At 46.9% G+C, this 25057-nt stretch overlaps 1 protein-coding gene and 1 pseudogene across 1 annotated transcript in view; both read right to left on the bottom strand.

The window, feature by feature from the left end:
• LOC130296898 (regulatory-associated protein of mTOR-like) overlaps positions 1-25057 on the bottom strand; it is a 317324-nt gene that overhangs the window by 158224 nt on the left and 134043 nt on the right. The gene's annotated exons all lie outside the window — the stretch shown is intronic.
• On the bottom strand, positions 1340-1468 carry LOC130297180 (U2 spliceosomal RNA; annotated as a pseudogene).

Raw genomic sequence — 25057 nt, 5'->3', positions numbered from 1 at the left:
GCACATCAGCCCAGTCACCGGCCTGCACATCAGCCCAGTCACCGGCCTGCACATCAGCCCAGTCACCGGCCTGCACATCAGCCCAGTCACCGGCCTGCACATCAGCCCAGTCACCGGCCTGCACATCAGCCCAGTCACCGGCCTGCACATCAGCCCAGTCACCGGCCTGCACATCAGCCCAGCCACCGGCCTGCACATCAGCCCAGCCACCGGCCTGCACATCAGCCCAGCCACCGGCCTGCACATCAGCCCAGCCACTAGCCAGCAGATCAGCCCAGCCACAAAATCGCCCAGTCACTAGCTGCGAATCAGCCCAGTCACCAGCCAGCAGATCAGTCCAGTGACTGGACATGTGCCATAATGATCTGATGCCCCTATGTTTTTTCTTCCATCAGGACACAGATCGTGAACAAATTCCATGTAACTGGTGGATGTAGTGTAATGGGGAAGAAGCTGAGAAGGGACTTGTGGCTTGGGCCCATTCTCTTACCAGGGAAACCTTAGACAAAACTTTACCAAAAGCAGAGAGGGGAGCAGCTGCTAAACTTATTACTTCATTTGTGGAATAATCCATAGGGTTGCAGTGGATTTGAGATTATTATTTTCTGGGGGATTCACAGTATTGTTGCCATTTTTTTAAGAGCCGAGGCAAGTGCTTTCTATCACCCAAAATGCAAGAAAAAGTGCAAATGTGTCACACTAAAAAAAACGTGCACAAAGGATGCGGTCGATCGCTAAGCCCTTCTCCAACCGGAGAGAGGCCCCCCAACAAACCTACCCTTCACCTGCAAGGATCCAGGTTCGATGCCCCTTTTCGCCGAAGCCACTAAGGGGCCGTAAATGCACCCGGCTTCAACCTAGGTGTTAACCAAACTATCAGCCAAGGAGCCATATACTGATGGCATCTTGACCGAAGCCAATATGCCCAGGGGTTGCAGGGAGGTGAGGAACCGAATGGCCACACACACCTCCCCTAGACCGTCATGAGGGACACCCAGAAGGGCACCGCATCCTGACAATCCTGTGTACAAACAAAACACGCAAAGTGACATACAAAATTAATAAATAAGTGAATGAGTGCAGATATACTGCTTGGTCATCCGGCCGGATCTATAACAATTTCCCTGATCCTAGCCAGAAGGCCGGGATACCAAGGATGAGTGCCAAAGGCGAAGAGTATATGGTGCAGTGCGTTCACTCAGTGAGCTATAACACCCAGTGAGTTTCGGCACCTCAGGGTCACCACTCCCCGAGGCACTAAAGTACCTCGGCTCTACACCCCCCAACCTCATGGCGAGACCCGGAGGAAACAGGTAACATCAGGGCAGCCGTTGAACTGGTGTGGTGGCACCAGCCCTGGAATGCCCCGGTACACCTGCTCTTCCATGCAGTCATCCATTCCTACCAGTGGACTACCTGATAAGAACAGATACTACACTTGATCTTAGCCAAAAGGCCGAGAAGCGCCTTGTTACCGGTTTACTAGAAGGATTGGTGATGGAGGAAATGGAAGTAATCCTTTAATTAAAGACATGAAATTCTTTCCCAACCTGGTTTCTCCATTCTTTAAGTCATGGTTGGACAAACACTAAGAACCAGGTGGCCAATGAGCCTGTACATTTTTTGGTTACTTTTTTAGTGACACCCATCAGATTTCTTTCAGTGGCTGGGCACCTAAATAGGAGTAAAATTTGAGAGAGATCAAGCTGGTTCTTCAGAAGGCTTCTCGCTAAGATGGAGGGGTGACCAGCTATAGGGACCTCATGAGACCATCTGCACCAGGCAGTAAGGGTTTAATTCTCCACAATTTTTATAGAAATCAATGGGTTCCGTGTTCCCTTTATTCTCACGATCGATGGGGCGTCAGAGGTTAAGGCCACAATAACCATGAAGTGATGAATCCTAGTGAGATCAGAAAATCCCTTTAATAGGTCGGTACAGGATTAGAATAACAAACTGTCCTAAAAACAGCGCCACATCTGTCCATGGGTTGCGTCTGGTTTTAGAGACAAGCTTCACTGTGGTAAATGGGACTGAGCTGTAATACCACCCACCACCTGTAGAAAGATGTGGCGCTGTATCTGAAGGACCACAGCAATGTTTTATAAATCCTTGATGTCTCCAGCATCTTGTAAAATTCCTACGAGCCATATGTTCAGGCAGCATTGATGACCGTCTCTGTTTAAAACAAACTTGAGGCCTTGTACCCGGCTTCTACCTCTATGGTGTCACCAGAATCTAGGACTATACATATTTATAAGTGGATTAATGTCACAATTCATCATCTCCTGACATCTACTAAAGTAAATAGTGAGCAGAGGAGCGACAACGCCACGTTCTCCGGGTAAACACTGTAACTCTATTACAGCTCATTATGTTTATTCAGCAGCGCTTCCTTCTTCTGGATAAATTCTGTTTGTTCCATGCAGCGGTTATTACTCTGGAGGTTTTTCTTCTTTACACTTCATTTGGAATAAAACGCTATTTTTCAGGATGAGAAAATTACATATCAATATCCAGTGATGCAAGACAGGGGAAGCCTATGGGGACGACGCTCCCTACAGGATGGCAGAGAAATCAACATTCGGAATAGATGCCTGGACCAGTGCAGACGTATCCCGGCAGAGCATTGCTCCGATCTTACCCACGTCAACTCACACCGATCCCCTCGCAATGGAGAAGTCCTTTCCTAGCTGTGTTGTGCAGATCCTCATGTGATGTCAGGGGGCTGTGTGGTGTGGCCCATATTTCACCCAGCATACTGGCAACACTGCATCACAAAGGCCACACACAGACCAGAAGGACAGGATGTAGGTGATCAACTTATGGTAGAGGCCACTGAGGACAAAAGAGTGTGAGGTCAGATACGGAGGGGAGAAATGTCCCTAGACCAAGAGGAGGGGGTGTACGTGATCAACTTATGGCAGAGGCCACTGAGGACAACAGAGTGTGAGGTCAGACACGGAGGGGAGAAATGTCTCCAGACCAAGAGGAGGGGGTGTACGTGATCAACTTATGGTAGAGGCCACTGAGGACATGGCGGAGTGTGAGGTCAGATACGGAGGGGAGAAATGTCCCCAGACCAAGAGGAGGGGATGTATGTGATCAACTTATGGCAGAGGCCACTGAGGACATGGCGGAGTGTGAGGTCAGATACGGAGGGGAGAAATGTCCCCAGACCAAGAGGAGGGGATGTATGTGATGGTAGAGGCCACTGAGGACATGGCGGAGTGTGAGGTCAGACACGGAGGGTAGAAATGTCCCCAGACCAAGAGGAGGGGATGTATGTGATCAACTTATGGCAGAGGCCACTAAGGACATGGCGGAGTGTGAGGTCAGACTTGTAAAACCTCTTCCCAGAAGAGTGGATGCTGCCATACATTTAAGGGGTTAATGCCTATATAAATTGACAAGTGGGTGCTACTATTCATTATAAATAGGGTGTATCTCCACACACACTGACAAAAGGGGAACAATGTAATTATACCTTTCCAGGAGGAGTAAGAAGGAGAGCAGACATGTCCATAACCTATAAGGTTATAGCAGCACGCAGGTTCATCCAGCTTCATGTCAATGCGGTTCCTCCTGGTTATTATCATTAGTGATTATACATTAGTAGGGTAGTATTGATGGGTTAACTTTTCCTTTACCTGTTTCCAGGCAGGGGGCCCTATTAGCACTCTACAATGGACTCCATGTAACTATATTGATTTCCAGGCGACATTTGAATGTAACATAGCACGTGTAGGACTTATACAGTGAGGAAATCGATAGGCGCTCCCAATCGTAGGTCTGACGTTGCGCATCCTTGGGCCGGAAAGACACGCTGAGGTTCTGCACCTGTGACATTTTGCTGTAACATAATTAACAATGAGGAGTTATGACTGTATTTGTAGTTGTATCTTTCTCCAGTTGCCGTATGATATGTCCAGTCTATGGTAACTGCATCAGGATCAGTTATGACTGTATTTGTAGTTGTATCTTTCCCCAGTTGCTGTATGATATGTCCAGTCTATGGTAACTGCATCAGGATCAGTTATAACTGTATTTGTAGTTGTATCTTTCCCCAGTTGCTGTATGATATGTCCAGTCTATGGTAACTGCATCAGGATAGGTTATGACTGTATTTGTAGTTGTATCTTTCCCCAGTTGCTGTATGATATGTCCAGTCTATGGTAACTGCATCAGGATAGGTTATGACTGTATTTGTAGTTGTATCTTTCCCCAGTTGCCGTATGATATGTCCAGTCTATGGTAACTGCATCAGGATAGGTTATGACTGTATTTGTAGTTGTATCTTTCCCCAGTTGCTGTATGATATGTCCAGTCTATGGTAACTGCATCAGGATCAGTTATAACTGTATTTGTAGTTGTATCTTTCTCCAGTTGCCGTATGATATGTCCAGTCTATGGTAACTGCATCAGGATCAGTTATAACTGTATTTGTAGTTGTATCTTTCCCCAGTTGCCGTATGATATGTCCAGTCTATGGTAACTGCATCAGGATCAGTTATAACTGTATTTGTAGTTGTATCTTTCCCCAGTTGCCGTATGATATGTCCAGTCTATGGTAACTGCATCAGGATCAGTTATAACTGTATTTGTAGTTGTATCTTTCCCCAGTTGCCGTATGATATGTCCAGTCTATGGTAACTGCATCAGGATAGGTTATGACTGTATTTGTAGTTGTACCTTTCTCCAGTTGCCGTATGATATGTCCAGTCTATGGTAACTGCATCAGGATCAGTTATGACTGTATTTGTAGTTGTATCTTTCCCCAGTTGCTGTATGATATGTCCAGTCTATGGTAACTGCATCAGGATAGGTTATGACTGTATTTGTAGTTGTATCTTTCCCCAGTTGCCGTATGATATGTCCAGTCTATGGTAACTGCATCAGGATAGGTTATGACTGTATTTGTAGTTGTATCTTTCCCCAGTTGCCGTATGATATGTCCAGTCTATGGTAACTGCATCAGGATAGGTTATGACTGTATTTGTAGTTGTATCTTTCTCCAGTTGCTGTACGATATGTCCAGTCTATGGTAACTGCATCAGGATAGGTTATGACTGTATTTGTAGTTGTATCTTTCTCCAGTTGCTGTATGATATGTCCAGTCTATGGTAACTGCATCAGGATCAGTTATGACTGTATTTGTAGATGTGTCTTTCCCCAGTTTCCTTCATTCTTGATGCCCCCAATAGCTCAGAAACTACTTAAAGGGGTATTCATATCGGTGGATGTCTGACATGTGTTAATGAAGGAGCTGGGAGCTCATGAGGGCCGCAGTGCATGAACAACAATTATAAGTCCGGTCTGGCTAAGCTCACTATATACAAAGGCAGGGCATCACTATTGGGGGGTTGTTGCTATCACCCCCTGGTTCTGGAGTACGACTAGTCACAAACAGACCCTCTGGCCTAAACTGCAGGAAAGTTAGGGGCCAAGGACCCTGACATTACACTATGGGGATGGTTATAAGCCACTGCCAGACATAACTGTTGTCACGCACCTTCTGGGGTGAGGGGAGAGGATGCCCAGCTCGCTGCTCCGCAGTACATAAAGGCTTATCATGAATGCCTCTGCCTAAAACACAAATCCACTAGATGACTTAGATCTTATTTATAGTATTTCTCTGTCCCAAAATCGACCAGGGCCCATCTGCCACAAGATCTAATGAGACAAATAGAGTTCTAGAGTTTATTCCCGGTGGTCTCGGACCCCTGGCGCGTCATTAATCTGCTCACACACTGACATTACACCTGGTGCCATTAACCAACATTGTCCACTGGCAACGGAAGAGTTAACTGGAAATGTACGCCTCAGATGTGGGGCTATTGTCCCTGCATTAGTGGGTGGGCATCCCCAGAGCTAAATGCACAAGTTGGCAAGGAAGTGGTGAGCGGGGATTTTCATGATTCTACGTATTAATGATCGATCGACTATAAATACATCGGAAACTTACAACCTGGACTATAGAAAGAGAACAGGAGGAAGATTCCGGAAAACATTGGGGGGTCACAGGAGCCTATATGAGGGGGTTTGGCAGCCCCTTTCCATGAAATGGGCATTTGTCATAACTCTGTTTCAGGTGGGTCCTTCTACTTGAAGACCCCGGAGAACGCTGCACAACACACGGCCGACCTTCAGATTTTGTGTCAAGAAACTTTATATACACCTGGGGGAACACTTCAGAAATGATCAGCTTGATATTCTGACTTAGGGTCCAGATCTGGACAACCCACCAAGATATATTACATATTACCTACCCCCAGGAAAGGCTAGGAGTAACTGACTGGTGGGGGCAGGGATCATGGGCCCCCAATGATCACAAGAACAGGGGTCCCTTGTGTGAATGAGGCTGCAACACGCATGATATCTCCAGCAGTACCATGAATGCAGGACAAGGAACCCTGGGAGCAACGGAGGTGGCAGCACGCATGTTATCTCCAGCAGTACCATGAATGCAGGACAAGGAGCCATGAGGACAATGGAGGTGGCAGCACGCATGTTATCTCCAGCAGTACCATGAATGCAGGGACATGGAAACCTGGGAGCAACTGAGGTGGCAGCACGCATGTTATCTCCAGCAGTACCATGAATGCAGGGACATGGAAACCTGGGAGCAACGGAGGTGGCAGCACGCATGTTATCTCCAGCAGTACCATGAATGCAGGACATGGAAACCTGGGAGCAACGGAGGTGGCAGCACGCATGTTATCTCCAGCAGTACCATGAATGCAGGACAAGGAACGCTGGGAGCAACTGAGGTGGCAGCACGCATGTTATCTCCAGCAGTACCATGAATGCAGGACATGGAAACCTGGGAGCAACGGAGGTGGCAGCACGCATGTTATCTCCAGCAGTACCAAGAATGCAGGACAAGGAACGCTGGGAGCAACTGAGGTGGCAGCACGCATGTTATCTCCAGCAGTACCATGAATGCAGGACATGGAAACCTGGGAGCAACTGAGGTGACAGCACGCATGTTCTCTCCAGCAGTACCATAAATGCAGGACAAGGAGCCATGAGGACAATGGAGGTGACAGCACGCATGTTCTCTCCAGCAGTACCATGAATGCAGGACAAGGAGCCATGAGGACAATGGAGGTGACAGCACGCATGTTATCTCCAGCAGTACCATGAATGCAGGACAAGGAGCCATGAGGACAATGGAGGTGACAGCACGCATGTTCTCTCCAGCAGTACCATGAATGCAGGACAAGGAGCCATGAGGACAATGGAGGTGACAGCACGCATGTTCTCTCCAGCAGTACCATGAATGCAGGACAAGGAGCCATGAGGACAATGGAGGTGACAGCACGCATGTTATCTCCAGCAGTACCATGAATGCAGGACAAGGAACCATGAGGACAATGGAGGTGACAGCACACATGATATCTCCAGCAGTACCATGAATGCAGGACAAGGAACCATGAGGACAATGGAGGTGACAGCACACATGTTATCTCCAGCAGTACCATGAATGCAGGACAAGGAACCATGAGGACAATGGAGGTGACAGCACACATGATATCTCCAGCAGTACCATGAATGCAGGACAAGGAACCATGAGGACAATGGAGGTGACAGCACACATGATATCTCCAGCAGTACCATGAATGCAGGACAAGGAACCATGAGGACAATGGAGGTGACAGCACACATGATATCTCCAGCAGTACCATGAATGCAGGACAAGGAGCCATGAGGACAATGGAGGTGACAGCACGCATGTTATCTCCAGCAGTACCATGAATGCAGGACAAGGAACCATGAGGACAATGGAGGTGACAGCACGCATGTTATCTCCAGCAGTACCATGAATGCAGGACAAGGAACCATGAGGACAATGGAGGTGACAGCACGCATGTTATCTCCAGGAGTACCATGAATGCAGGACAAGGAGCCATGAGGACAATGGAGGTGACAGCACACATGTTATCTCCAGCAGTACCATGAATGCAGGACAAGGAACCATGAGGACAATGGAGGTGACAGCACGCATGTTATCTCCAGCAGTACCATGAATGCAGGACAAGGAGCCATGAGGACAATGGAGGTGACAGCACACATGATATCTCCAGCAGTACCATGAATGCAGAAAAAGGAACCATAGGATCAATGGAGGTGACAGCACGCATGTTATCTCCAGCAGTACCATGAATGCAGAAAAAGGAACCATAGGATCAATGGAGGTGACAGCACGCATGTTATCTCCAGCAGTACCATGAATGCAGGACAAGGAGCCATGAGGACAATGGAGGTGGCAGCACACATGTTATCTCCAGGAGTACCATGAATGCAGGACAAGGAGCCATGAGGACAATGGAGGTGACAGCACACATGTTATCTCCAGCAGTACCATGAATGCAGGACAAGGAGCCATGAGGACAATGGAGGTGGCAGCACACATGTTATCTCCAGGAGTACCATGAATGCAGGACAAGGAGCCATGAGGACAATGGAGGTGACAGCACACATGTTATCTCCAGCAGTACCATGAATGCAGGACAAGGAGCCATGAGGACAATGGAGGTGACAGCACACATGTTATCTCCAGCAGTACCATGAATGCAGGACAAGGAGCCATGAGGACAATGGAGGTGGCAGCACACATGTTATCTCCAGCAGTACCATGAATGCAGGACAAGGAGCCATGAGGACAATGGAGGTGGCAGCACACATGTTATCTCCAGGAGTACCATGAATGCAGGACAAGGAGCCATGAGGACAATGGAGGTGACAGCACGCATGTTATCTCCAGGAGTACCATGAATGCAGGACAAGGAACCATGAGGACAATGGAGGTGGCAGCACACATGTTATCTCTGGCAGTACTATGGATGCAGGACAAGGAAACTGAGGTCAATGGAGTTGGCGGCACGCATGTGATCTCCGGCAGTATTATTTTCTCATGGAATCCATATGAAACTGCCTTTATATGATGAATACAGAGGGATAATGTATTGGTAATATATTCATGGAAACTTATGAATGCTAGCAATACATTTCAGACACTCTTATCTGACAGCTCTTTCTCGATCTTCATAGACACGTGCACACTCAGCATAGCCAAGTGTGCGTGTAATCTGAATGACAAGGGCAGGGGTGTGGAAATTTAAAAAAAAAGCTACTTGTCCAAGGGACTAAAGCTGAACACAATCTACTTGTCCCTCAAGAAAATCCACTTGTCCTGGTGGATAAAATAATTTCAACCAAAATAGTCTGATCCCCCCCACTAGACCACCAGGGATGGATATCAGATCCTTTAGACACTGCTGACAGCGGTGATCTAATGGTTAATAGGCGATCAGTATGTCAGGATATTAGCGGGGGGAGGGCTGTATCTCCTCTTACCCCCCAGATAAGCCCAGATAAGTCTACATGTAACTTTTTGATCACCTTATAAAACATTTCTCATATGAAGTGACCAAAAATGAGCAATTCTGGACAATTCTTTACATTTACACCGTTCGGTTTAATTAACAATATATTTTAATAGTCTGGCGATAACACTTATGTTTATTACTGTACATTATTTTTATTTAAAGAAAATTGGAAACTTTTATTAGGAAAGGGGCTTATTCACATATATTCGCACTTTTAAAAATATTTTAATCACTATTTTTCAGTCTCAATAGGAACTTATGTGTTACTGGGGGGGGGGTTACTGGGGGGGGGGGGGGTTACTGGGGGGGGGGTTCTGCTTCTCCAGTTTATATGCTGCATTTTGTGTCAGAAAATGCTGGAAGTTGCATTTAGTTAACTAGTTGTAGATAACTACAACTCCCAGCATGCCCTGATACAGTCTATGGTTGTGTGGGTGTTGCAGCAGGTTGCACTGTATAGTAGGACAGTTAAGGTTATTGTGTAACATGCTGGGAGTTGTAGTTTTGGTTTGTGTCAGCTGCAGAGCCATAGGATGTGTCAGGGAATACTGGGAATTACAGTTAGTAACTACAACACCCAGCATGCCCTGATACAGTCTATAGCTCTGCAGCTGACCCGAACCAAAACTACAACTCCCAGCATGTTACACTTTATAGTTCTACAGTTTAGGTTATGGTCCAACATGCTGGGAGTTGTAGTTTTGGTTCGGGTGTGTTTGTCTGCATCCGTGGGGCTCTTGGTCGGCGGGTGAGTATGAAGGGGGGGATTCTGGGGGTGCAATATAGTGCGGGGGCCACTAAAAATAAATAAAATTAGATGGCACAACTGCCCTAATGCCTGACGTGACAGTCCGCTCCTATACAAAACATTCATACACACATATCATACATTACATACACACACCATACATACACCAGCCACTGCCCCCCCCACATCATACATCACATACACATCACACAGACATCATACACACATCATACATTACATACACATATCATACACACATACACTCACACCATACATATACACCATACATATGCACACATCATACATACACCAGCCACTGCCCCCCCACATCATACATTACATACACATATCATACACACATACACTCACACCATACATATGCACCACGCATATGCACACATCATACATACACCTGCCGCTGCCCCCCCACATCATACATCACATACACATCACACTTAGACATTATACACACATCATACATTACATACCCATCACACAGACATCATACACACATCATACATTACATACACATATCATACACACATACACTCACACCATACATATACACCATACATATGCACACATCATACATACACCAGCCACTGCCCCCCCACATCATACATTACATACACATATCATACACACATACACTCACACCATACATATGCACCACGCATATGCACACATCATACATACACCTGCCGCTGCCCCCCCACATCATACATCACATACACATCACACTTAGACATTATACACACATCATACATTACATACACACATCACACATACATCATACACACATACACTCACACCATACATATACACCACGCATATGCACACATCATACATACACCTGCCGCTGCCCCCCCACATCATACATCACATACACATCACACTTAGACATTATACACACATCATACATTACATACACATCACACAGACATCATACACACATTATACATTACATACACATCACACATAGACATCATACACACATTATACATTACATACACATCACACACAGACATCATACACACATCATACATTACATACACATCACACATAGACATCATACACACATTATACATTACATACACATCACACATAGACATCATACACACATCATACATTACATACACATCACACATAGACATCATACACACATCATACATTACATACACATCACACATAGACATTATATACACATTATACATTACATACACATCACACACAGACATCATACACACATTATACATTACATACACATCACACATAGACATCATATACACATCATACATTACATACACATCACACACAGACATACACACATTATACATTACATACACATCACACATAGACATCATACACATTATACATTACATACACATCACACATAGACATTATACACACATTATACATTACATACACATCACACATAGACATCATACACACATCATACATTACATACACATCACACACAGACATCATACACACATTATACATTACATACACATCACACACAGACATCATACACACATTATACATTACATACACATCACACATAGACATCATATACACATTATACATTACATACACATCACACATAGACATCATATACACATTATACATTACATAGACATCACACACAGACATTATACACACATTATACATTACATACACATCACACAGACATTATACCCACATCATACATTACATACACATCACACATAGACATTATACCCACATCATACATTACATACACATCACACATAGACATCATACACACCACACATAGACATCATACATTACATACACATCACTCATAGACATCATACACACATTATACATTACATACACATCACACAGACATTATACCCACATCATACATTACATACACATCACACATAGACATTATACCCACATCATACATTACATACACATCACACATAGACATCATACACACATTATACATTACATACACATCACACATAGACATCATACACACATTATACATTACATACACATCACACATAGACATTATACACACATCATACATTACATACACATCACACATAGACATTATACACACATCATACATTACATACACATCACACATAGACATTATACACACATTATACATTACATACACATCACACAGACATCATACACACATTATACATTACATACACATCACACAGAGACATTATACACACATTATACACAGACATTATACACACATTATACATTACATACACATCACACATAGACATTATACCCACATCATACATTACATACACATCACACATAGACATTATACCCACATCATACATTACATACACATCACACATAGACATCATACACACATCATACATCACATACACATCACACAGACATTATACCCACATTATACATTACATACACATCACACATAGACATCACACACATTATACATTACATACACATCACACAGACATCATACCCACATCATACATTACATACACATCACACATAGACATCATACCCACATTATACATTACATACACATCACAGAGACATTATACACACATTATACATTACATACACATCACACATAGACATCATACACACATCATACATTACATACACATCACACATAGACATCATATACACATTATACATTACATAGACATCACACACAGACATTATACACACATTATACATTACATACACATCACACATAGACATTATACCCACATCATACATTACATACACATCACACAGACATCATACACACCACACATAGACATTATACACACATCATACATTACATACACATCACTCATAGACATCATACACACATCATACATTACATACACATCACACATAGACATCATACACACATCATACATTACATACACATCACACATAGACATCATACACACATCATACATTACATACACATCACACATAGACATCATACCCACATTATACATTACATACACATCACACAGACATCATACCCACATCATACATTACATAGACATCACACACAGACATTATACACACATCATACATTACATACACATCACACAGACATCATACACACCACACATAGACATTATACACACATCATACATTACATACACATCACTCATAGACATCATACACACATCATACATTACATACACATCACACATAGACATTATACACACATTATACATCACATACACATCACACATAGACATCATACACACATCATACATCACATACACATCACACATAGACATCATACACACATTATACATTACATACACATCACACATAGACATCATACACACATTATACATTACATACACACATCACACATAGACATCATACACACATTATACATTACATACACATCACACATAGACATCATACACACATTATACATTACATACACATCACACATAGACATTATACACACATCATACATTACATACACATCACACATAGACATCATATACACATTATACATTACATACAAATCACACATAGACATCATACACACATACACTCACACCATACATATCCACCAGTGTTTCCCAACCAGGGTGCCTCCAGCTGTTGCAAAACTACAACTCCCAACATGCCCAGGGCGTGCTGGGAGTTGTAGTTTTGCAACAGCTGGAGGCACCCTGGTTGGGAAACACTGATATACACCATCCTCCCCCATCATACATCACATACACATCACACATACACTCACACCATACATATACAACCACCCTTCCTGCTGCCGCCTGTATTCTCGGTCTCCTCACCTGATCCGCCATGAGAGGACATCAGAGCTGTAGTCCCGGCCGGTGTGAGGTGACATTTCCGTCCTCCCCCTCCCCCCCGCTCTGTGTTTTCCCCGTGCAAACAAGCAACCGCCCCGTGGTGGATTAGGTCCTGTCTAGACAGAGCAGGGGGAGGGATAGAGCTGTGTGCGGGGGATGGAGCTGTGTGCGGGGGGATGGAGCTGTTTTCGGGGGGATGGAGCTGTGTGCGGGGGAGGGAGCAGTGTGCGGGGGAGGGAGCAGTGTGCGGGGGGATGGAGCTGTGTGCGGGGGATGGAGCTGTGTGCGGGGGGATGGAGCTGTGTGCGGGGGAGGGAGCAGTGTGCGGGGGAGGGAGCAGTGTGCGGGGGGATGGAGCTGTGTGCGGGGGATGGAGCTGTGTGCGGGGGGATGGAGCTGTGTGCGGGGGAGGGAGCTGTGTGCGGGGGATGGAGCTGTGTGCGGGGGATGGAGCTGTGTGCGGGGGATGGAGCTGAGTGCGGGGGATGGAGCTGTGTGCGGGGGATGGAGCTGTGTGCGGGGGATGGAGCTGTGTGCGGGGGATGGAGCTGTGTGCGGGGGATGGAGCTGTGTGCGGGGGATGGAGCTGTGTGCGGGGGATGGAGCTGTGTGCGGGGGATGGAGCTGTGTGCGGGGGATGGAGCTGTGGGCGGGGGATGGAGCTGTGTGCGGGGGATGGAGCTGTGTGCGGGGGATGGAGCTGTGTGCGGGGGATGGAGCTGTCTCCGTCCTTTCTCTCCCCCTGCTGTGTCTTCTGAGCTCCGTCCATCCTTCGGGAGGGGAGATAAGGGGGCTCTGCAGTCAGCTGGGGGCCCCGCCGCCCCCTCCATACACTCTGAGCTGGTATGAGGTGGAGACTTCCATCGGCTCCTGCGCCTCACACCGACATTACAGAAAAATAAGGGGGACGTCTGTCTGTCCGGCCCGATACAGGGCTAAATCTATAAACAATTCACCTGCCCCCAGCCCAAAACTACTTGTCCCGGGCGTCGGGCGATAGGATTTCCACATCCCTGAAGGGGAAGGCTCTGTCAGACTCCTCATCTTTCCACATAAAAAGGATGTGACATGCTGGACCCCATCTGCCATCGTAAGGCCTCCACACATGGTGATCCTGACCATATCATCGGGATCATCTAATGCTATAGCTTCATCCTGATCTGAAACGCATGATGCTTCGCACTCACTGCAGTTATATGTTACAGTATTTATTTTCCCACAAGACTTCTACATGCACCAGAATAGCGCCCCTAGAGGCCAAATCAGTGCAGGAAAACTGAAGAATTATTGGCTATTCTGCGCTGAGTTGAGCAGTAAAGTCCTTTAGGGCCGTTCAGGCCTCATGTGGGATTTATCACCATTGTTAATGTCGCTCTTTCAGGTCTATCACTATGAAGGCCACTCTGAACTGTGAATGTAAAGAAGGTAACGTAATGAGGAGTCTGGACCAGGATTTCCTCCAGTCACAGTTCTGCCCCAAATTACCCACAAACAGGCGGATTATCGGGCGCTATAATACAATGAGGAAACCTGGGAATTATTCAGAGAGAGAAGATTAGATACGACACATGACTTCTCATCCGCCTGTGAGCACATCGCTTCGTGACACTGATGGCGTGACAGGAGAGGCCCTAATATGGAGGGATGGCTCTGTGTAGGCGGGCAGGGAGGGGCAGGGAGAGGCAGGGAGGGGCAGGGATGGCAGAGAGGGGCAGGGAGAGGCAGGGAGGGGACGGGAGAGGCAGGGATGGCAGAGAGGGGCAGGGAGAGGCAGGGAGGGGCCGGGAGGGGCAGGGAGGGGCAGAGAGGGTCCGGGAGAGGCAGAGAGGGGCCGGGAGAGGCAGGGAAGGGCCGGGAGAGGCAGGGAGGGCATAGAGGGGCAGAGAGGGGCAGGGAGGAGCAGGGAGGGGCAGGGAGGGGCAGGGATGGCAGAGAGGGGCAGGGAGAGGCAGAGAGGGGCAGGGAGAGGCAGAGAGGGGCAGGGAGAGGCAGGGAGGGGCAGAGAGGGGCCGGGAGAGGCAGGGAGGGGCAGGGAGAGGCAGGGAGGGGCAGGGAGGGGCAGGGAGGGGCCGGGAGAGGCAGGGAAGGGCAGGGATGGCAGAGAGGGGCAGGGAGAGGCAGGGAGGGGCAGGGAGAGGCAGGGAGGGGCAGGGAGAGGCAGGGAGAGGCAGGGAGAGGCAGGGAGGGGCAGGGAGGGGCCGGGAGAGGCAGGGAAGGGCAGGGATGGCAGAGAGGGGCAGGGATGGCAGAGAGGGGCAGGGAGGGGCAGGGAGAGGCAGGGAGGGGCAGGGAGAGGCAGGGAGAGGCAGGGAGAGGCAGGGAGAGGCAGGGAGGGGCAGGGAGAGGTAGGGAGGGGCAGGGATGGCAGAGAGGGGCAGGGAGAGGCAGGGAGGGGCAGAGAGGGGCCGGGAGAGGCAGGGAGGGGCAGGGAGAGGCAGGGAGGGGCAGGGATGGCAGAGAGGGGCAAGGAGAGGCAGGGAGGGGCCGGGAGAGGCAGGGAGGGGCAGAGAGGGGCCGGGAGAGGCAGGGAGGGGCAGAGAGGGGCCGGGAGGGGCAGGGATGGCAGAGAGGGGCAGGGAGGGGCAGGGAGAGGCAGGGAGGGGCAGGGAGAGGCAGGGATGGGCAGGGAGGGGCAGGGAGGGGCAGAGAGGGGCAGAGAGGGGCAGAGAGGGGCAGGGAGGGGCAGGGAGGGGCAGGGAGGGGCAGGGAGGGGCAGGGAGGGGCAGAGAGAGGAAGGGAGAGGCAGAGAGGAAGGGAGAGGCAGAGAGGGGCAGGGAGAGGCAGGGAGAGTTGCAGGGAGAGGCAGAGAGTTGCAGGGAGAGGCAGAGAGGGGCAGGGAGGGGCAGAGAGGGGCAGGGAGAGGCAGGGAGGGGCAGGGATGGCAGAGAGGGGCAGGGAGAGGCAGGGAGGGGCAGGGAGAGGCAGGGAGGGGCAGGGATGGCAGAGAGGGGCAGGGAGAGGCAGGGAGGGGCCGGGAGAGGCAGGGATGGCAGAGAGGGGCAGGGAGAGGCAGGGAGGGGAAGAGAGGGGCCGGGAGAGGCAGAGAGGGGCCGGGAGAGGCAGGGAGGGGCCGGGAGAGGCAGGGAGGGCATAGAGGGGCAGGGAGGGGCAGGGATGGCAGAGAGGGGCAGGGAGAGGCAGGGAGGGGCAGAGAGGGGCCGGGAGAGGCAGGGAGGGGCAGGGAGAGGCAGAGAGTTGCAGGGAGACGCAGAGAGTTGCAGGGAGAAGCAGAGAGTTGCAGGGAGACGCAGAGAGTTGCAGGGAGAAGCAGAGAGTTGCAGGGAGAAGCAGAGAGTTGCAGGGAGACGCAGAGAGTTGCAGGGAGAAGCAGAGAGTTGCAGGGAGAAGCAGAGAGTTGCAGGGAGACGCAAAGAGTTGCAGGGAGAAGCAGAGAGTTGCAGGGAGAAGCAGAGAGTTGCAGGGAGACGCAGGGAGACTTAAGCAGATGCTGCAGATGGAGGGGACCTGATGGGTAAAGTGGCCCCTTACATTCCTCCTCCATTCTGGACAGTGTGTCCCTCTCCCCATAAAGCAAACACTGATATAGCAGAATCTCTTATGTTGCCCAAACCATTTGTCTTGTTTATTCCCTTATTTATGGACAGTACTGGGTGACACTTCACATAAAATACCATTTACCATGATGAAGTAATAGCAAATTGTTCCTAAGTGGTGAAAAAAGTTCTATATGAAAACAGAAATACCGACTAAGGCACTTATAACGCTTTAATCGGTATTTAACCCTACAGTAATGAGTACTCACAGAATATAACCCTATAGTAATGAGTACTCACAGTATATAACCCTACAGTAATGAGTACTCACAGTATATAACCCTATAGTAATGAGTACTCACAGTATATAACCCTATAGTAATGAGCACTCACAGAATATAACCCTACAGTAATGAGCACTCACAGAATATAACCCTATAGTAATGAGTACTCACAGAATATAACCCTATAGTAATGAGTACTCACAGTATATAACCCTACAGTAATGAGTACTCACAGTATATAACCCTATAGTAATGAGTACTCACAGTATATAACCCTACAGTAATGAGCACTCACAGTATATAACCCTATAGTAATGAGTACTCACAGAATATAACCCTATAGTAATGAGTACTCACAGTATATAACCCTACAGTAATGAGCACTCACAGTATATAACCCTATAGTAATGAGTACTCACAGAATATAACCCTATAGTAATGAGCACTCACAGTATATAACCCTACAATAATGAGTACTCACAGTATATAACCCTATAGTAATGAGTACTCACAGTATATAACCCTACAGTAATGAGTACTCACAGTATATAACCCTACAGTAATGAGTACTCACAGTATATAACCCTATAGTAATGAGCACTCACAGTATATAACCCTATAGTAATGAGTACTCACAGTATATAACCCTATAGTAATGAGCACTCACAGTATATAACCCTATAGTAATGAGCACTCACAGTATATAACCCTATAGTAATGAGTACTCACAGTATATAACCCTATAGTAATGAGTACTCACAGTATATAACCCTATAGTAATGAGCACTCACAGTATATAACCCTATAGTAATGAGCACTCACAGTATATAACCCTATAGTAATGAGTACTCACAGTATATAACCCTACAGTAATGAGCACTCACAGTATATAACCCTACAGTAATGAGTACTCACAGTATATAACCCTACAGTAATGAGCACTCACAGTATATAACCCTACAGTAATGAGTACTCACAGTATATAACCCTATAGTAATGAGTACTCACAGTATATAACCCTACAGTAATGAGCACTCACAGTATATAACCCTACAGTAATGAGTACTCACAGTATATAACCCTACAGTAATGAGCACTCACAGTATATAACCCTACAGTAATGAGTACTCACAGTATATAACCCTATAGTAATGAGTACTCACAGTATATAACCCTACAGTAATGAGCACTCACAGTATATAACCCTATAGTAATGAGTACTCACAGTATATAACCCTACAGTAATGAGCACTCACAGAATATAACCCTATAGTAATGAGCACTCACAGAATATAACCCTATAGTAATGAGTACTCACAGTATATAACCCTACAGTAATGAGTACTCACAGTATATAACCCTACAGTAATGAGTACTCACAGAATATAACCCTATAGTAATGAGCACTCACAGTATATAACCCTACAGTAATGAGTACTCACAATATATAACCCTACAGTAATGAGCACTCACAGTATATAACCCTACAGTAATGAGTACTCACAGTATATAACCCTATAGTAATGAGTACTCACAGTATATAACCCTACAGTAATGAGCACTCACAGTATATAACCCTACAGTAATGAGCACTCACAGTATATAACCCTACAGTAATGAGCATTCACAGTATATAACCCTACAGTAATGAGTACTCACAGTATATAACCCTATAGTAATGAGTACTCACAGTATATACCCCTATAGTAATGAGTACCTGCAGTATATAACCCTATAGTAATGAGTACTCACAGTATATACCCCTATAGTAATGAGTACCTGAAGAATATAACCCTATAGTAATGAGTACTCACAGTATATAACCCTATAGTAATGAGTACCTGCAGTATATAACCCTACAGTAATGAGCACTCACAGAATATAACCCTATAGTAATGAGCACTCACAGTATATAACCCTACAATAATGAGTACTCACAGTATATAACCCTATAGTAATGAGTACCTGCAGTATATAACCCTACAGTAATGAGCACTCACAGAATATAACCCTATAGTAATGAGTACTCACAGTATATAACCCTACAGTAATGAGTACTCACAGTATATAACCCTATAGTAATGAGTACTCACAGTATATAACCCTACAGTAATGAGTACTCACAGAATATAACCCTATAGTAATGAGTACTCACAGTATATAACCCTACAGTAATGAGCACTCACAGTATATAACCCTATAGTAATGAGTACTCACAGAATATAACCCTATAGTAATGAGTACTCACAGTATATAACCCTACAGTAATGAGCACTCACAGTATATAACCCTATAGTAATGAGTACTCACAGAATATAACCCTATAGTAATGAGCACTCACAGTATATAACCCTACAATAATGAGTACTCACAGTATATAACCCTATAGTAATGAGTACTCACAGTAATGAGTACTCACAGTATATAACCCTACAGTAATGAGTACTCACAGTATATAACCCTATAGTAATGAGCACTCACAGTATATAACCCTATAGTAATGAGTACTCACAGTATATAACCCTATAGTAATGAGCACTCACAGTATATAACCCTATAGTAATGAGCACTCACAGTATATAACCCTATAGTAATGAGTACTCACAGTATATAACCCTATAGTAATGAGTACTCACAGTATATAACCCTATAGTAATGAGCACTCACAGTATATAACCCTATAGTAATGAGCACTCACAGTATATAACCCTATAGTAATGAGTACTCACAGTATATAACCCTACAGTAATGAGCACTCACAGTATATAACCCTACAGTAATGAGTACTCACAGTATATAACCCTACAGTAATGAGCACTCACAGTATATAACCCTACAGTAATGAGTACTCACAGTATATAACCCTATAGTAATGAGTACTCACAGTATATAACCCTACAGTAATGAGCACTCACAGTATATAACCCTATAGTAATGAGTACTCACAGTATATAACCCTACAGTAATGAGCACTCACAGAATATAACCCTACAGTAATGAGTACTCACAGTATATAACCCTATAGTAATGAGTACTCACAGTATATAACCCTACAGTAATGAGTACTCACAGTATATAACCCTACAGTAATGAGTACTCACAGTATATAACCCTACAGTAATGAGCATTCACAGTATATAACCCTACAGTAATGAGTACTCACAGTATATAACCCTATAGTAATGAGTACTCACAGTATATACCCCTATAGTAATGAGTACCTGCAGTATATAACCCTATAGTAATGAGTACTCACAGTATATACCCCTATAGTAATGAGTACCTGAAGAATATAACCCTATAGTAATGAGTACTCACAGTATATAACCCTATAGTAATGAGTACCTGCAGTATATAACCCTATAGTAATGAGCACTCACAGAATATAACCCTATAGTAATGAGCACTCACAGTATATAACCCTATAGTAATGAGTACTCACAGTATATAACCCTACAGTAATGAGTACTCACAGTATATAACCCTATAGTAATGAGTACTCACAGTATATACCCCTATAGTAATGAGTACCTGCAGTATATAACCCTATAGTAATGAGTACTCACAGTATATACCCCTATAGTAATGAGTACCTGAAGAATATAACCCTATAGTAATGAGTACTCACAGTATATAACCCTATAGTAATGAGTACCTGCAGTATATAACCCTATAGTAATGAGTACCTGCAGTATGTACGGTTTATTGCTCATCACCACACATTACCCGTCGCCCGTATCGCTGCACGCCATGATATATTGGCTCCATAGGAAAGGAAGAGCGTAGTGCAGCGTGATCTCCCCGCAGCCGCCGGCAGATGTGATTAATAAGAATTGTAATATAGAGGATCATTTCCAGGATGCGGGGACACAAAACGCGCTTTAATCCCACCTTTATTACTCCGACTCTCCGCAGCGCACAGGACGATTCTCCATCAAACCACCATCTTGCTGACAATAACCCTCCGCGTCTCACAACTAAACGCTTCACATACGTGACCGGAACCATTCTGCCGAATTACAGGAGGAAAAGTGACGTTGTCTCCCCCGTCCCCGGAACAAGGATAACTAAATATTCTATTCGACCCCTGTGTATGTGACCTGTACGGATCGTTTACATAGATCAATGTAGGCCTCACCGCCGGCGCCCACTTGGTTCTGCCACATGTGGAGCAAATCATGTGGGTCTCACCTCCAAACTGCTTCGGTAACTGACCAGTTCCCCATCTCACTCCTAGTCACCAGCACGATTCCCCATCTCACTCCTAGTCACCAGCACGATTCCCCATCTCACTCCTAGTCACCAGCACGATTCCCCATCTCATTCCTAGTCACCAGCACGATTCCCCATCTCATTCCTAGTCACCAGCACGATTCCCCATCTCATTCCTAGTCACCAGCACGATTCCCCATCTCATTCCTAGTCACCAGCACGATTCCCCATCTCACTCCTAGTCACCAGCACGATTCCCCATCTCACTCCCAGTCACCAGCACGATTCCCCATCTCACTCCTAGTCACCAGCACGATTCCCCATCTCACTCCCAGTCACCAGCACGATTCCCCATCTCACTCCCAGTCACCAGCACGATTCCCCATCTCACTCCCAGTCACCAGCACGATTCCCCATCTCACTCCTAGTCACCAGCACGATTCCCCATCTCACTCCTAGTCACCAGCACGATTCCCCATCTCACTCCCAGTCACCAGCACGATTCCCCATCTCACTCCCAGTAACCAGCACGATTCCCCATCTCACTCCTAGTCACCAGCACGATTCCCCATCTCACTCCTAGTCACCAGCACGATTCCCCATCTCATTCCTAGTCACCAGCATGATTCCCCATCTCACTCCTAGTCACCAGCACGATTCCCCATCTCACTCCTAGTCACCAGCACGATTCCCCATCTCACTCCTAGTCACCAGCACGATTCCCCATCTCACTCCTAGTCACCAGCACGATTCCCCATCTCACTCCTAGTCACCAGCACGATTCCCCATCTCACTACCAGTCACCAGCACGATTCCCCATCTCATTCCTAGTCACCAGCACGATTCCCCATCTCATTCCTAGTCACCAGCACGATTCCCCATCTCACTCCTAGTCACCAGCACGATTCCCCATCTCACTCCTAGTCACCAGCACGATTCCCCATCTCACTCCTAGTCACCAGCACGATTCCCCATCTCACTCCTAGTCACCAGCACGATTCCCCATCTCACTCCTAGTCACCAGCACGATTCCCCATCTCACTCCTAGTCACCAGCACGATTCCCCATCTCATTCCTAGTCACCGGCACGATTCCCCATCTCATTCCTAGTCACCGGTACGATTCCCCATCTCACTCCCAGTCACCGGCACGATTCCCCATCTCACTCCTAGTCACCGGCACGATTCCCCATCTCACTCCCAGTCACCAGCACGATTCCCCATCTCACTCCGTCACCAGAACGATTCCCCATCTCATTCCTAGTCACCAGCACGATTCCCCTTCCCCATCTTCTTCCTAGTCAGTCCAGAGAGCATCACTTCATTGGGTTCAGCTCAGTGTCAGTCAGCCCACATAAAGCCCCTCTAAATCTAAAGAACCAAACTGCTATATACTCTGCAGAAGATGGTGATGCGGTGTAGATGGATTTTCTTATTCACTCATCTCCACATCTTCTGGAGGCGATTTAGAGGATTTTCCACCCTGGTCATTTTGGTTAAGGAATACAAATCCGGAAATGTCTTCAAGACACAAAGGTAGAGAAGAAGCTTGAGGCTGGTGACCTCTGAGGGTATCGTGGTGACCGGCACCTGCCGCATCGGTCAGACCAGACATAAGATCTTATGTGAAAGGATGACATAGTCAGGAGACCCTGAAATGAAGAGACGTCACGGTCCTGATGAAGAACTGCAGCGCGGCACCATGAAGAGACGTCACGGTCCTGATGAAGAACTGCAGCGCGGCATAATGAAGAGACGTCACGGTCCTGATGAAGAACTGCAGCGCGGCACAATGAAGAGACGTCACGGTCCTGATGAAGAACTGCAGCGCGGCACAATGAAGAGACGTCACGGTCCTGATGAAGAACTGCAGCGCGGCACAATGAAGAGAGGTCACGGCCCTGATGAAGAACTGCAGCGCGGCACAATGAAGAGACATCACGGTCCTGATGAAGAACTGCAGCGCGGCACAATGAAGAGACGTCACGGTCCTGATGAAGAACTGCAGCGCGGCACCATGAAGAGACGTCACGGTCCTGATGAAGAACTGCAGCGCGGCACCATGAAGAGACATCACGGCCCTGATGAAGAACTGCAGCGCGGCACAATGAAGAGAGGTCACGGCCCTGAGGAAGAACTGCAGCGCGGCACAATGAAGAGAGGTCACGGCCCTGATGAATTACTGCAGCGCGGCACAATGAAGAGAGGTCACGGCCCTGATGAAGAACTGCAGCGCGGCACAATGAAGAGACATCACGGCCCTGATGAAGAACTGCAGCGCGGCACAATGAAGAGACATCACGGTCCTGATGAAGAACTGCAGCGCGGCACAATGAAGAGACGTCACGGTCCTGATGAAGAACTGCAGCGCGGCACCATGAAGAGACGTCACGGTCCTGATGAAGAACTGCAGCGCGGCACAATGAAGAGACGTCACGGTCCTGATGAAGAACTGCAGCGCGGCACCATGAAGAGACGTCACGGTCCTGATGAAGAACTGCAGCGCGGCACAATGAAGAGATGTCACGGTCCTGATGAAGAACTGCAGCGCGGCACCATGAAGAGACGTCACGGTCCTGATGAAGAACTGCAGCGCGGCACAATGAAGAGACGTCACGGTCCTGATGAAGAACTGCAGCGCGGCACAATGAAGAGAGGTCACGGCCCTGATGAAGAACTGCAGCGCGGCACAATGAAGAGACGTCACGGTCCTGATGAAGAACTGCAGCGCGGCACAATGAAGAGACGTCACGGTCCTGATGAAGAACTGCAGCGCGGCACCATGAAGAGACGTCACGGTCCTGATGAAGAACTGCAGCGCGGCACCATGAAGAGACGTCACGGCCCTGATGAAGAACTGCAGCGCGGCACAATGAAGAGAGGTCACGGCCCTGAGGAAGAACTGCAGCGCGGCACCATGAAGAGACGTCACGGTCCTGATGAAGAACTGCAGCGCGGCACAATGAAGAGAGGTCACGGCCCTGATGAAGAACTGCAGCGCGGCACAATGAAGAGAGGTCACGGCCCTGATGAAGAACTGCAGCGCGGCACAATGAAGAGACATCACGGCCCTGATGAAGAACTGCAGCGCGGCACAATGAAGAGACGTCACGGTCCTGATGAAGAAC

The sequence above is a fragment of the Hyla sarda genome, chromosome 12, assembly GCF_029499605.1.
Source record: "Hyla sarda isolate aHylSar1 chromosome 12, aHylSar1.hap1, whole genome shotgun sequence".
In the NCBI taxonomy this organism is placed as follows: Eukaryota; Metazoa; Chordata; class Amphibia; order Anura; family Hylidae; genus Hyla; species Hyla sarda.
This window is presented reverse-complemented; position numbering and strand designations above follow the sequence as displayed.